Genomic DNA, 16,109 nt, shown 5'->3' on the forward strand with positions numbered 1-16,109 from the left:
GACCATTTCAAGCACCTCGGCCAGGGAGTCAGTCGTGCAGCGGGGTGGACGGTAAATTCCACACTTCAGCAGGTATAGCACTTTTCTTGTGTATGTGTCCTGTTCCATTCCATACACATTAGTGTGCTGGGATGAAAGAAGTCTAATTCATTGAGCAGAAATGTTTTTAAAACTCCCCTCCACTCCCCCTGGTCTGTTTTTAAAAATTACTCTATTATTGCATTTGTGCTACAGCATTTCTGTTTTAAATAGAAATTGCCGAATTTATGTCATGGCATGTGTGTGTGTGTGTGTGTGTGTGTGAGAGAGAGAGAGAGAGAGAGAGAGGGAGGGAGAGGGAGATGGAGAGGGAGAGGGAGAGGGAGAGGGTAACGGAGATGGAGACGGAGACGGAGACAGAATGTGTGTGTGTGGTTTTATACATAATTGAATATGTAGAATAATAGTATATTATCTTTTAAAAGGTACACGATCTGAAACACCCGGGGGGGGGGCAGACACTTACTAAATGCCACCCCTACAAATCAAATCCAACAGACTCATATGCCCTCTTTAGTTTTTGTTGTTAGATGCTCCTTTGTATTCAGATGAGGCCTCAGTACAATAATGTAGCACTTGGGAAGAAATATGCAGCCCAATAACCCAGCACTGGAGGCCAAGATGGAGAAGACCTGCACGGCCACCATGTATTTCCCCTTGGTGCTCAGGTAGGTGGGCACAAAGGACACCCACACGCTGCAGAAGACCAGCATGCTGAAGGTGATCAGCTTGGCTTCATTGAAGGCTCCGGGCAGCTTCCTGGCCAGGAAAGCCACCGTGAAGCAGATGGCAGCCAGGAAGCCCATGTAGCCAAGGGCAGCATAGAACATGGAGACAGACCCTTCATTGCATTGCAGTAGGATCTGTCCAGGCTGGGAATGCATGTCAGAGTCTGGGAATGGGGGAGAGATGCCCAGCCAGATGGTGCAGATGACAGCTTGGACACTGGAACAGGAAATGACAATGGAGTTGGCCAATCTCTTCCCCAGCCATCCCCTCACCCTGTTCCCAGGCTTTGTGGCCAGGAAGGCCAGCACCACAGTGATTGTTTTGGCCAAGAGAGAAGAGATGGCAACTGAGAAGATGATGCTGAAGGCCGTTTGCCGGAGGATGCAGGTGGCTTTCCTCGGCCTCCCAATGAAGAGGAAGGAGAACAAGAAGGAAAACAGGAGGGAGACGAGGAGAATGTAGGAGAGGTCCCGGTTGTTGGCTTTGACTATTGGGGTTTCGAGGAATTTAATGAAGATTCCTAACACAAATCCCGTGGCTAAGGACAAGAATAGGGCAAAGGAAGAGAGGATGATCCCCAGATACTCTTCATAGGACAGGAAGGTTATAACCTTGGGGATACATTCATCTTGGTCCTGGTTTGGATGCTGATCATCTGGACACTTGCTGCAATGATCTGCATCTGAAAAGAACAGGAATAACATGGGTGGGAGTGTGTTGTTGCACTCATGTCCTGCCGGTGGGCTTTGGAATGGGGCTCCTGGTTGGCCGCTGTGGGAACAGAATGCTGGACTAGATAGGACTTGGTCTGATCCAGCAGGGGACTTCTTACAATTTTGTGGATATTTGTGAATAAACTCAAATATTACAAAATGCCGCTAAGGCACCACTGCTTACACAGATGACCCTGGGTTGTAGTATTTTGAGAGAGGAAGAAAAATGTCCCCCATCCACATTCTCCTCATCATTCCTAATTTTGCAGGCCTCTATCCTATCTCCCCTTACTTGCCTTTTTTCCAAGATAACAGTCTCAGCTGTTGTAATCTTCCCTCATAGGGGTGATGCTCCAGCCCCTTGATGATTTTAGTTGCCCCTTTCTAGGGATGGCAGTGAATTCTGCCATAGACTCCAGTGAGGCCGGATTCTTTGGATTCTGCCCCCCTGGAGTCTGTGGCATAACGGAGCAATCCCCACCACCACCCCATGAAGTCTGCGTGGACCCGATCCTACCTGCCTCCAACAGGTCCAGATCCAGCTGCTGCTGGCCGCCATCCGGGCTGTGGCCGTGAATGGCATCCTGCAGAGCGGACGCCATTGGTGTACCTCCCTTTGGCCATGATAGGCTACATAAACATTTACGTAGCCTATCACGGCCAAAGGGAATGACGCAAATGGCATCCGCTACACCATTTGTGTGCCTCCCTTTTTGCTGTGATAGGCTGCGTAAATCCTTACATAGCCTATCACAGCAAAGCAGGGACACAAATGGCATCCCCTATGCAGGACGCCATTTGCGGCCACAACCCGACACAACCCGGCTATTTGCGTTGCCCTTATTTTCGCCGTAGTCTACGTAAAGATTTACGTAGACTACAGGGACCAAATAAGGAACGCGAATGGCGGCTCCCTATGGGGGCCGCCATTTGCGTACGTGCTTTTTTTTTTTAAAGTCACCCGTGATAGGCAACGTGATGATTAATGTAGCCTATCATGGCTGACTTTGCAGATCTAGCCGTGATAGGCTACGTAAATCGTTATGTAGCCTATCACGGAGCTTTTTTTTTTTTTAACTTTTCTTTTGAAGTTCGCGGCCGGGGAGACGGGTCGCTTCTCCCCGGCCTGAATTTCGGCCGGGCGTGGCGGGTGGCCTCCCCTCCGGCCTGAATTTCGCCCGGGCGAGGCGGGAAGCCTCCCCCCCCCCAGCCTGAACTTCGGGGGGAGAAGCGAAGTGCCTCCCCCCCACCGCAAAGCAAGCTGCGAGACCAGGTAAGTGACTTTCGTACATCCCTAAGCTCTCCACCACAACCCCAAGGTCCCTTTTCCAGTCAGTTACCGCTAGTTCAGATCCCATCAGGTTATACTTGAGGGTGGGATTTTTTGCCCCACCATGCAAACTTCGTCCCTCGGGAGGCAGAAAGTGCAAGTGAAATTCTCATCTTCCCAAAGCAGAGAAACCATGTTGACAGGATGGAGAAGATGCTCTGCAGAGGTGACTGTGGGGTTGTGGAAAACTGCTGGAAAATAGTTTGGGGCCACCCACTTCTCTTTCTTTGTAGAGCAGCCTTCCCCAACCTGGCGCCCTCCAGATGTGTCGGACTGCAACTCCAAGCACTCCTAAGAATTGACTATGCTGCCTCTGGTCTCTTCGAAATTTGAACTATAAAAATGTTGCCAGTGTCAATTTCGACAGTGGGAGGCGGTTTTGCTTTTGGTCTTTATACAGCTCTTTCTCCCTCAGATTTCACCATTTCTCCTGACATTTCAGGGTAAATTATCCTTTTTTTCCGGTATCTGAGAATTTCGGAAAGATTGCTCAGCCTGTTTTGATTCCATAAAGGTTAGAAGGACCCACCACCGAACATCACTGAACATGGCAGAGTGCTCAGTTTCCTGAAGGGCCATTCTGCTGTGACACCGATAAGACACAAAACAAGATACAAGCTACGTATCCAAGTCCAGAGATCCCTTTAAAAACCTTCACAGGAAATGCCTGGGTGTATCTTTGCCCTCCTCCCCAGGGGCTGCATTCTCCTGTGGAGTCACCCACCTTCCTGGGTGGAGATGGTCCCTTCCGCGCAGGGAGCGCAGTCGTAGCAGCAAACGGGCTGTCCTTCCTTAACCACCTTCTTGAATCCAGGGCGACAGCTCTCCACACACCTGGAATGAGGCAGGGGCTAAACACAGGAACAAGGGCCATCAAGGGAAAAGTGTCAGGACTCATTCGTCCCACTCTGTGGAACTCCCTCCCTAGGGAACTCCGTCATGCCCCCTCTTTAATGAGCTTCCATCGTGCATTAAAAACGTGGCTGTTCAGGCAGGCATTTGGGGTGGGTTAGGGTTTTTTAGAAAATGTTTTTATTGTAGAATTTTATTGTTTTATTGTATGTTGTACATCGCCCAGAGTGGCTGGGTGACCAGCCAGATGGGCGATTAATAAATTAAATAATAAATAAATAAATAAAATTCGTCTACAGAAAGGAGAGACAAGGTTGGAGAAGTCCCAACATGGCCTCTAGACACAGGTTCAACTTGAGGCCTGTTACCAGGTCTCCAACGAGTGAATGCTGGCATGGGAAGAGGACTTTATGTCTTACATTTCTATTCCGCCCTTTAGCCGAAGCTCTCTGAGCACTTTTCTAGACAAAGCTTAAACCATAATGTACTATAACATAGTTAAAATAGTCCAGAAAACCATAAGTTTAAAACAGGACAGAAACAAAGTAGTAACCAAGATGAAAGCTAACAGTGGAGCAAAGATTTAAAAGCGCCCTCACACGCTTTTTAAAACGGAATGGCTGGAAAGCCTGGAACAAAACAAAGGTCTTCACCAGGCACCCAATGACCACAATGTGGGCAGCAGGCGAGCCCCTCGGGTGGGGGGCGGGGTCATTCCACAACCTGGGTGCCACCACTGGAAAGGTCCTTCCCTTGGGAGCCAAGTTCCTCACCTCATTCGGCATGGGCACCCTTGAACGGCCTCCAAGGATGATCTCAGCATCTGGGCAGGGAGATGTGGAAGGAGACGAGCTTTCACTAACCTGGCCCCAGCCTCTTAGTGCTGCGGAAGTTAATGCCAGCACCCTGAATTTGGCCCGGTAATGCATTGGCCCCGTTATCAGTCTCACTGCCCTAGTTTGGAACAGCTGGGGGTTCCAGTTCCAAAAGCAGCCCCACATACAACACATTGCAGAACTCCAAACCAGGGTTTCCCGCGGAATGGGTGACTGTAGCCAGGCTGTCTCTGTCCAGATAGGATCGCAGTTGGTCTATCAGCCTGAGCTATGTACCTATGCCTTTGTCCATCGGCTGATGCGGAGCGTGGGCGAGAAGGTGCTGTTGCTTTCCCCTGGGCAGCTGGTCGGCCACTGTGTCCTCACTTCGGGTCTCTGCTTCAGATAGCTGGCTATGATTTTCCCTTTCTCCCCTTCCTGGCTGCATCTGGATCGCAGTCTGTGCACATCCAACAGCACCCTCGATCCATGGGACATGTGTCAAGCGCTCTGGCCCAGTGCTTGGCAGCGTGTGGTGAGAATGTGCCGAGTAGAATTCAGGGAACAGGGTTTTGCCATCCGGGGTAAAAAGGAGCAGTTATCTCTGCGCTGTCATACTCACTGATATGGTTCTCATACAGACAGCAGGCTCTGGCGTGAGCCGGGCTGCAGGGAGGCTGTGTAGCAAACAGGGACTAACTATATATTTAGTGTTGGGGTAACTACGTCGTGACCAAAGAGCGCATACTTCTTCGAGGTACCTGCTAGGTTGTGACCAAGGGGCACGTGGTGCCTTGAGGTACTTGTAACTAAGTTTGTGACTACGAGGTGCACTGCCTCTTAAGCCTCAGATAGGTTGCAACTCTCTGCGGAGGCTCAGCTGTTGTTTGTGTCTTCATTGTCAATCAATCTCCTTTTTCTTTCACCTCCATTGGTGGTGTGTATCCGATCTCCACCCCAAAAGATACCAGACCCCTCAGCCTGATCAACTGTGAGGGGGCCTGGGTATAAATTAAAACCCAAACCTCACAGCAGGACAGGGAGAAAGGCCTCTCCCAAAGATCTTAACACACACGACATTTTGGGAGAAGGCCGTTCAAAAAAGGGGGGGCACCGGGTTGAGGAAGGCCAGCTATAGCCAGCCCTGGACAATATTCTGGCTGCACCCTTGAGTGGTTTGCAGCTAGAAGGTCCCAGGTTCCATCCCCGGCATCTCCAGGCAGGGCAGGAAAGGCTCTCGCACCTGAATCCCTGGAGAGCCACTGCTGCCAGTCACTTCCGACAGCACTGGCTGGACAGACCACAGGCAGCTCCCGGTCTCCCTGTGGAAATTCCGACAGGCTGCAAATCAACACAGGAAGTGAGCAGATGAGATCACAGAGATGATTTTCCCACCTTGTGGAGACGCTTGGGCCACGCAGGGCCATCCTGGGCGAAGGTGAGCTTTCGGTCTGCAGATCCCCGTCTTTCCATCGTGCCAAACTTCTCTCTAATGGCAGACAGATTGGGAAACACCACCCAGTTCACGATGTCGAAGTCGCCCGCCAGGTCCCCGTTCTCGTCCAAATACGCTCCGTCCAGCATGGAAGCGTTGTAATGCTGGGGGTTCCGCAGGAAAACGTGAAGCTACAAGGGCAGAAGCAGCACCAGCCTGTAGTACACAGGAGACCCACATCAAACATCTCCGTTCACCCTTGAATCTCCCATGGTTCAGGGCTGCTTCCACACTCAAGCTGAACCCTCTCTTCTTACCTGCTTTCATTCCTGAATCTCCCCCTGTCTGCTTTAACAGTCTGTGAAGCTACAGCTAAACTTCTATTTTCTGTTCTCTGTTTTCCAGAGAATAACATTCTGCACAAACGTCTGTTTGCATCCTAAGCAGAATTCTGCAAATGGGGCCTCGACTTGACGCTCAGGCAAAGTCCGACTGGTGATTTCCTCGGGTACATTTTGGGCACCACAGAAAGGTAGCAAATTGTCAGTTAGACAATGCAATCTTACACATGTCTATTCAGAAATACGCTCCATTGAATGAAATGGGACATTCCCAAATAGGTGAACATTTACACTTAACTGGGAGTAAGGCTCTCTTGAGCAGACATATATAGGACTGCACTATGCATATTATATTTTCAGTATGTGCTTGAATGGACTCTGAATATCTTGGCCCACGCATCATCAAGTGGTCCAGGGGATTTCTAAAAATGCTCCCAGCACACAACTATTATCTGCTCTATATAAAAATAGAGAAAAGAAACACTGCTATATATAGTGGGAAAAGGTAAGCTTGACGGACTACAGTGGAGAAAAGTGCCTAATGGCGCAGTGTTGAAAGGCTCTGAAATAATTAATAATTTTCCTCCCTCCCACAGCCAAAGAGGGAGCCTGCAGAAGGAGGGAGGCGCTATACTGTACCTGGGGAGGTGCCAAAGTGGGAGCCCAGCTGGAGGCAGGAAGGATCAGCCAGAGGCAGCAAGATGGCCGACTCCCGTGGGGGAGGAGAGGGGAGGGCCCGCACAGGCACAGGGGGGCGGAGCCACTGCTGGGGATCAGACCAGCTGAACGGCGTCCTCAGAGGCCGGTCTTGGGGGCCCAGAGAGGGAGCAGCACAGGGGGTTTCTCAGTTGGGTTTGCTCCACAAATACACAACATTTCACACACTACTACATTGGTCATTAGAGTCTAATTCCAAGACACCCATTCTGGAAGTGAACAATTGATCACCATGTTCCTCACAGATATCCGGGATGGGAAAGGGAATACCTGCCATGGCTGCAGCCCCTGAACGTCCAGCCTGCCTCCACCCTCCACCACCCTCCTCTTGGATCTGGAGGAAGAAGCGGCATCCAAGGCACGGGCCACAGCCTGGACCGTGTTGTAAATGAGGTAGCTGTCAAGAGACAGGATCATCTCCATGTCCTCTGGGCGCAGGGCCTCCAGTCTCTCCTTCTCTGTGCATCTTGTCCAGCCCTTCACAGATAACGCATGCTTTGAGTATGAACACTCAAATGCTTTCCCAACAAACTGCTTGATAAGAGAAGAAAAGCGCCAAAAATTTTCATATGGTTTCCTTTTATTTTTCTCGATAAGGAAGGAAAATATACCATGGATGCGTGGGGAAGGTATATGAGTCATCAATTCCAAGGTGAAGTCCCACACAGCTGTTATCATCCAGACTGTTCCTGCCCTGTGGTTGGTAAAGTAATCACCATACTCTTGTATAAAGTACATTCCGTTCAAGAAGGAGCTGGTATCTGCACAATAAACAAAAACATTGACATCTCCCGATTCCTGAAATGAAGCCGGATGGATCTCCATTTGGTTTGCGCTCATCATTCTTGAGAATCTTTGCGTGAAAACAACACAAAGACGGTTCCTGGTGAGCTCAAGCGTCAAAGTCCTCATGAACCTCTCTCCGTTCTCCGTGTCCGAAGCGACAAGACCAATCAAGGTCCACCTGAAATGCAGGAGCAGTTTGGCAATCCCCTGGTACTGGGTTTGGTCTTTGGGGACCATCGGGTAGAAAAAAGGGAACTGAGCTTTATCATTCAGCAGATGAGAAATAAAAGTGAAACTGACCTGGCAAGGAAAGGAGGACATCAAGGTTGTGTTTGGTTTCAGGTCAGATCAGAGCTGAAATATTTGTCAACCCCCCTTTAGAGACGTCCAAATTGGGGTAGCCCAGAAGCCACCACTCTCCCTGTGGAGTCCTGCCTGGCAGCATTTGTGAGGGGATGTATTGTTCTGTGTTTTGTTTAAGTGTTGGTGAGGTGGGGTGGGGTGGGGGGATTCTGTTGCGTTTGTAGGGTTGGGAAGCCTGCCTGATAGGCGGGAGTGAGGGGGCATGTGTCCAGCTGAGGGAGGCAGTGGGGGGAGTGTTGGGGGCCAGACTACACAGAGGCAGGGCAGCAGGCGCTGGTGGGGCACTAGGGGCAGGCCGTGCCAGGTAAGGGGGACAAGGGAGAGATGTGTAGTATCTGTCCCCTGTTCCGGGGTTCCCGGTTTCTGTATGCACAGCAGCCGAGGGCTGGGGATCGGGCAGGGGGAGTGGCTCTTATCTCCCGGGAGTCCTTGGTCATCACCAGACCCCCTCTCAGGGAGACCACGGTTGCTGAATGTGTGTACTGGAGGTTGGGCCCGAAGGGCAGGCTGGGGATTCTGCTCGTGTACCACCCACCCCGCTGTACAACTGACTCCCTGGCCAAGGTGCTTGAGGTGGTCTCTGATGTGTGTGTGCAGTCCCCTAACCTATTGGTGTTGGGGGACTTCAACATACATTCAGAGACCATCTTCATGGGGGCTTCTTGGGATTTCATGGAGAGCATGGCTTCCTGGGAGCTGCAGCCTATTCTAATTGGGCCCACCCATGTAGCCGGTCATGTGCTAGACCGTGTGTTTGATTCTGGAGAAGCGGGGAGTGTCTGGAAGTTGGGGGTATATCCACCACCCCCTTGTCATGGTCAGATCACTATCTGGTGACGTTGGACTTCTCAGTTCCACAACCCCTCCGCAGGGGTGGAGGACCCATTAAATAGGGAAGTATGAAAGTCACTTACCTTTTAACAAAATGTGATTCGAGGTGGGGGGAGGCGCTCCGTCCCTCCCCCCAAAATTCTGGCCAGGAGGGAGGCGCTCTGTCCCTCCCCCCCAAATCCTGGCCGGCCGGGTCCGCAAATGGCGGCGGCCATAGCCACCACCATTTGCGTCCCTGCAGTCAGCCATGATAGGCTACGTAAATGTTTACGAAACCTATCACGGCTGAGTAAAAAAAAAAAAGTGCGTACGCAAATGCCGCCACCCATGGCGTAGACGCTACGCTATTTGCGTTCCCCTTATTTTCACCGTAGTCTAGGTAAATGTTTACGTAGACTAGACATGCCAAAATAAGGAATGCAACATACGGTGTAAATCATCACGTAGCCTATCACGGGTGACTTTGAAAAAAAAAAAAGTGTGTACGCAAATGGCGGCGCCCATGGGCGCCGCCATTTGCATTCCTTATTTTGGCACGTCTAGTCTACCTAAAGATTTATGTAGACTACGGCGAAAATAAGGGCAACGCAAATAGCGTTCCCTTATTTTCGCCGTAGTCTACGTAAATCTTTACGTAGACTACCCCTGTCCAAATAAGGAACGCAAATGGCGGCGCCCATGGGGCGCCGCCATTTGCGTACGCGCTTTTTTTTTCCCCCAAATTCACCCGTGATAGGCTACGTGACGATTGACGTAGCCTATCACGGCTGACTTTGGAAATCTAGCCATGATAGGCTACATAAATCGTCACGTAGCCTATTACAGGTGTGGGTTTTTTTTTTTTTTACTGTACTTTTTTATTTTGTAATGGCGGCGGCGGCAGCCGGTCGGGAGACCGGCCGCCGCCCCCGCCCTCGCCGAAACGCCGCCGAAATGCCGCCAGGACCCGCCGCCGGGAGGGACATTCACCGAAGGTAAGTCCCATCCCGGCGGGGGGGCGGGGGGCCGGCGGAGAATTTCCCCATCACTTTCAGCGGGCCGAATGCGTCGGCACTCAGCCTCCCGAAGATTCGTGGAGAAATTCTCCGCCATCCCTAGTGGCTTTGTAGTTGAAGGCACACTTGGAAGAAGCCACTTACCTGGATCCATTTCAGTCAGGCTTCAGGCCTGGGCATGGGACAGAAAAGGCCTTGGTCGCCTTGGTGGATGATAAGAGGAGGGCTGTGGATATGGGTGAATGCTCCTTCATGTTCTCCTTGACCTCTCAGCGGCTTTTGATACCATTGATCATGGTATCCTCCTGGACCGCCTGGGGGAGTTGGGCATTGCAGACACCGTATTATGATGGTTCCTGTCCTTCCTCTCTGGCAGGTACCAGAGGGTAGCACTGGGATAGGAGGTGTAGGACCTGTGCCTGCTCACGTGTGGGGTGCCACAGGGTTCCATCGTCACCCAATGCTATTTAACATCTATGTGAAGCCGCTGGGGGCTATCATCAGGAGGTTTGGGGTGCGGTGTCATCAATATGTGAATGACACGTAGCTCTAACTCTCATTCAGATCTTCACCAAGGTTGGCCGTAAAATCCCTGTCCAAATGTCTGGAGATGGTGAGTGGCTGGATGGGGAGGAATGAGCTGAAGCTGAACCCTGACAAGACCGAGGTACTTTTGGTGGGAGACAAGAGGAGGCTGGGGGATGTTGACCTGGTGTTGAATGGGGTACGGCTACCCTTGAAAGACCAGGTCCGCAGCCTGGGGGTCATTTTGGACTCCCAGCTGTCCATGGAGGCTCAGGTGTCAGCCATGAGCTGGACAGCGCTGTACCAACTCCATCTGATACGGCGGCTGCACCCCTTCCTTCCCGACCATCTGCTCCCATTGGTAGTACATGCCCTGGTCTCCTCTTGTCTAAACTACTGTAATGCGCTGTACGTGGGGTTACCTTTGAAGACGGTTTGGAAGCTGCAGCTGGTGCAGAATGCGGCAGCTCACCTGATTAAAGGCAGCCGCCGACGTGATCACATCACTCTGATGCTGAAGGAGTTGCACTGGCTACCAGTTGTTTTCTGGGCCAAATTCAAAAAGTAGGTTTTGACCTTTAAAACCCTATGCAGTTCCGGCCCAGCCTATCTCAAGGAGCGCCTCCAGCAACACCAGATAGGCCGCTCCACAAGATCAGCCTCGGATGGCCTTCTCTCTGTCCCAACAGCCAGGACAGCTAGGCTGGTGAGGACGAGGGAGAGGGCCTTCTCTGTGGTGGCCCCCACTCTGCAGAACTCCCTCCCTAGGGAACTCCGCCATGCCCCCTCTTTCATGAGCTTCTGCCACGCATTGAAAACTTGGTTGTTCAGGGAGGCATTTGGGATGGGCTAGGGAAATTTTAGAAAATGTTTTAATGTGTAATATTATTGTTTTTAAGCTGTTTGTATTATTGTACATCGCCCAGAGTGGCCAGCTGACCGGCCAGATGGGCGATTAAGAAATTTAATAAACAAACAAATAAGAGTTGAAATATTTGTCCAATCCCCTTTTAAAGCCATCCCAATTGGTGGCCATCATTACACCTTGTGGTAGTGAGTTCAAAACTTTAACTAGGTGCTCTGTGAAGAAGTGCTTTCCTGGAAAGGCTGGGCCTGTTTCTTATTGTTCCAGCAAGGCTCCTTGTCCACCACTCCCTTTTCGCTCTTAAAATCAAATGAAATGGGAAGATGACTGAGGACCCTAAACATACTTATGAAGTAGCATGACCCACCGAACTCAATAGTACAAACTTCTAAGTAAACCTGCATAGGAATGCACTGTACAGGTTATCTAAGGGTCATAGAAACATAGAGTCATAGAACAGTAGGGCTGGAAGGGGCCTACAAGGCCATCGAGTCCAACCCCCTGCTCAGTAAAGGAATCCAAGTCAGAGCATCCCCGACAGATGGCTGTCCAGCGTCGTCTTGAAGGCCTCCAGTGTGGGAGAGCCCACCACCTCCCTAGGGAATTGGGTCCATTGTCATATTGCTCTCACAGTCAGGAAGTTTACCCCGATGTTCAGCCGGAATCTGGCTTCCTGTCACTTGAGCCCATTATTCTGTGTCCTGCACTCTGGGATGACTTTGCCAGGGGGGTCATAGTCCCTCTTTTGGGAGAAGACTGAGCCAGGTAGGGATTGAGCACCTCTGCCTTTTCTTTGACCTCTGTTAACATTTTGGCATCCTTATTTAATAGCTGAACAAGCATTTCTTTCCTCTGCCTTTTACTATGCACGTAGCTGAAGAAAGCCTTTTTGTTGTTTTTAGCATCCCTCGCTAACCAGTAGGGGTGGACGAAAGTCACTTACCTGTCGTCGAAGGCCGTTCGCGGTGGGGGGGAGGCGCTTCGCTGCTCCCCCCGCGAAGTTCAGGCCGGGGGGGGAGGCTTCCCACCTCGCCCAGCCGAAATTCAGGCCGGGGAGGAGGCGCCTCGCCTCGCCCGGCCGCGAAATTAAAAGTTAAAAAAAAAAAAAACGCCCCCGTGATAGGCTATGTGACGATTAACGTAGCCTATCACGGCTAGATCTGCAAAGTCAGCCATGATAGGCTACGTCAATCGTCACGTAGCCTATCACGGGTGACTTAAAAAAAAAGCGCGTACGCGAATGGCGGCCCCCATAGGGATCCGCCATTCGCGTTCCTTATTTAGTCGCTGTAGTCTACATAAATGTTTACGTAGACTACGGCGAAAATAAGAGCAACGCAAATAGCGTTGCCCTTATTTTCGCCGTAGTCTACGTAAACATTTACGTAGACTACAGCGACCAAATAAGGAACGGGAATGGCGGCTCCCTATGGGGGCCGCCATTATCCGTACACTCTTTTTTTTTTTTTTTAAGTCACCCGTGATAGGCTACGTGACGATTGACGTAGCCTATCATGGCTGACTTTGCAGATCTAACGTAGCCTATCACGGCTAGATTTCCAAAGTCAGCCGTGATAGGCTACGTGACTCGTCACGTAGCCTATCAGGGAGCGTTTTTTTTTTTTTCTTTCATTGCAATGGCGGCGGAGGCAGCCGGTCAAAAGACCAGCTGCCGCTCCCGCCTCGCTCGAACACCCGCCGAACCGCCGGCCGGACCAGCCACCGGGAGGGACATTCGGTGAAGGTAAGTCCCGTCCCGGGGGGGGTGCGGGGGGTGGGGGGGTGCGGAGGATTTCTCCCCGAAACTTGTTCGGGGGGCCAAACATGTTGGCGCTCGGCCCCCCGAAGTTTCGGGGAGAAATTATCCGCCATCCCTACTAACCAGCTCGTTCTCAGCTTTAGCCTTCCTGACGCCATCCCTGCGATTCTGTGCTACCTGCCTGTACTCTTCCTTTGTGGCTTGGCCTTCTTTTCACTTCCTATATGTGTATTTTTTTGTTTTCAGGTCATCAGCTCTAAGCTTTTTGTGAAGCCACATCGGTTTCTTCTGTTGTCTTCCACCTTTTCTTCTTGTTGGAATTGTTTGGGATTGTGCCTTGAGAATTTCCTTTTTTAAAAGCTCCCACCCATCTTGGACTCCTTTTCTCATTAGCGTTGCTTGCCATGGGACCTTACTGATCATTGTTCTGAGTTTATGAAAATCAGCTTTCCTAAAATCCAGGGTACGCGTTTGACTACACTCAGCTTTTGCTTCCCTTAGAACCAAGAACTCAAGTGCAACATGGTCGCTTTCCTCCAGAGTTCCTGTAACTGCTACTTTATCCACTAAGTCATCTCTGTTGCTTAGGATCAAGTCAAGGATAGCCGATCCTCTAGTTCCTTCCTCTACTTTCTGTAGGAGGAAGTTATCTGCCACAGAAGTCAGGAATTTCCTGGAGGGGCCATGTTTTGCAGAATTTGTCTCCCAACAAATATCGGGGAAATTGAAGTCCCCCATTACTACTACATCATGCTTCCTTAAAACATTGGCTAATCAAAACTTTCATCCTCGTCTTCTCCTTGATTGGGTGGCCAGTAGTAGACTCCGACCACCAGGCTCCTTTAATTCTTTGCTCCATTTATTTTGATCCAGATGCTCTCGATGGGGCTACCAAGCTCCTCCTCCTGTATTTCTGTGCAGAGATATGTATTTTTCACATACAGCGCAACCGCACCTCCCTTTCTGTTCCTCCTGTTCTTTTTGAACAAGTTATATCCTTCAATTGCTGTATGCCAGTCATGAGAGTCATCCCACCAAGTCTCAGTTATACCTATCAAGTCCTAATTTCCCTCCTGTATTAAGAGTTCAAGTTCGTTCTGTTTGTTTCCCATACTCTGGGCTTTAGTATTAGGGATGTGAGAGAATTCCACCATGGATCTCAGTGAGGCCAAATGCCAGTGCATTCGGCCTCCCAAAATCCATGGTGGAACGAAGCCCCCGACTGCCCCACCCATGAAATGCATGCGAAAGGGAGCACTTACCTGCTGCCATCCGTGCCAACTTGGGAATGGCGGCTGCCCTGTGGCTGCCATTCGCTTCCTGATAATAACCATGATCGGCTATGTAAATACTTAGTGACGTTTTGCGTCGCTGCGGAGGCCGTGATAGGCTACATAAGTATTTATATAGCCTATCATGGCAAGCCAAAAAACAAACACCTGAAAATGGCGCCCACTACACTATTTGCGTTCCCCTTTTTTTTCGCTGTATTAGCCTACGTAAATATTTATGTAGGATAAAATGGCGAAAAATAGGGAACACAAATGGCGGCCGCTGTAGCCGCCGCCATTTGTGTACGCAGGTGGGTTTTTTTGGCTTGCCGTGATAGGCTATGTAAATATTTACATAGCCTATCACAGCAGCCTCATAGGACGCAAATGGCGGCCAATACAGCGGCCGTCATTTGCGTCCGCAGCAGCCCGTCCGCAGCCGGAACTCCAGCTGTGGACGGCCCTGGCCGTCTGCTCCGTGGAGCTGCCATGGAGCGGAGCCGGCCAGGGAAGATTCCATGGGGAGGGACGGAGCGCCTCCCCCACCACCACTAATCACATCTTCAAAAAGGTAAGTGACTTTCGTACATCCCTAATTAGTATATAGACATTGAAGACCATGTGCTTCATAGTCTGGCTTTCTTCCTACATGTGTCTGAAGACTATTATTGGGTGCAATCAGAGCTGTTCTCTCCGTTGCAGTGCATGCGCCTACATCCATTGTTACCCCCAACTTTACATCTCCCTTCCCCGTAGGATTCAGTTTAAAGCCCTCCTGATGAAGTTCTTCATGCTGTGGCCAAACACATTCTTCCCAGCCTTTGTGAGGTGCAACCCGTCCCTTGCCCACAGCCCATCTCCCAGGAAGTATAGCCCGTGGTCCCAGAATCCAAATCTCTCTCGTCGGCACCACCTTCATAGCCAGTCATTCACCCAGAGTATTTTTCTTTCCCTTTCTGTCCCTCGTCTAACTACTGGAAGGATGGATGAGAAAACTATCTGGGCCCCAAAGTTCTTGAGTGTCCTTCCCAAAGCTTCAAAGTCTGACGTGATCTCTTCGTAGCTCCGCTTGGCGGTATCATTTGTTCCCACATGGATGAGAAGAAAGGGATACCTGTCAGTGGGCTTTATGAGTGCAGGCAACCTTTCAGTCACATCTCTAATCCGTCCTCCCGGGAGACAGCACAGCTGGCAAGTCCACGGGTCTTCGCGACATACTTGGGTCTCGATCCCACGCAGCAAGGAGTCTCCCATTACTACCACTCTTCTCTTCTTCTTGTTGTAGGCCTGGCTTTCATCGCCTCTGCTTGACTGACCTTCAGCCTCTTGCTCACTCTCATGTAGGTTCCCTTGTGATTCTTCCTCTGCAGGCTGTCCTCCAGTCTCATCCGCAAGTACCTGGAATCAGTTCCAGAGCTCCACTGCTTCCACTGGTGCAGAGTGGCGTCTAGTTCTTCTTCTCCTAACTGTCACCCTTTTCCAAGGAGTATCCTCTACTCCATTTTTCTTCACCTCAGCATTTCCCACTGCCTCATCTTGCTGTTGCTCTTCAAGCTTCTGGTCTGCCCTTTGCTGCTGTAGTTCCCCCATTCTGTCCAAGAACTCTTCGTGTTCCCTTATTCCCTGGCGGGTCGACAGTCGCCGCTCCAGTCCACTTACTTTTTCTTCCAGCAGCGTGATCAACTTGCACTTGTTGCAGGTGTAGGCCATGTTGTTCTCAGGCAAGAAAACGAACATGGCACA

The 16,109-nt window shown here is 50.7% G+C and overlaps 1 long non-coding RNA gene across 1 annotated transcript in view; it reads left to right on the forward strand.

Moving 5' to 3' along the window:
* Nucleotides 1-8,272, forward strand: part of LOC146356740 (uncharacterized) — a 563,405-nt gene extending 555,133 nt beyond the window's left edge. Inside the window, exons 2-3 of the long non-coding RNA XR_014787324.1 lie at nucleotides 6,319-6,445; nucleotides 7,217-8,272. This is a non-coding gene — a long non-coding RNA (uncharacterized LOC146356740). The remainder of the gene's footprint in view (nucleotides 1-6,318; nucleotides 6,446-7,216) is intronic.
* Nucleotides 8,273-16,109: the final 7,837 nt, after the last annotated feature.

The sequence above is a fragment of the Heloderma suspectum genome, chromosome 2 (assembly GCF_057233095.1).
Source record: "Heloderma suspectum isolate Gila_16-S chromosome 2, 16-S_ref, whole genome shotgun sequence".
NCBI classification, from domain to species: domain Eukaryota; kingdom Metazoa; phylum Chordata; class Lepidosauria; order Squamata; family Helodermatidae; genus Heloderma; species Heloderma suspectum.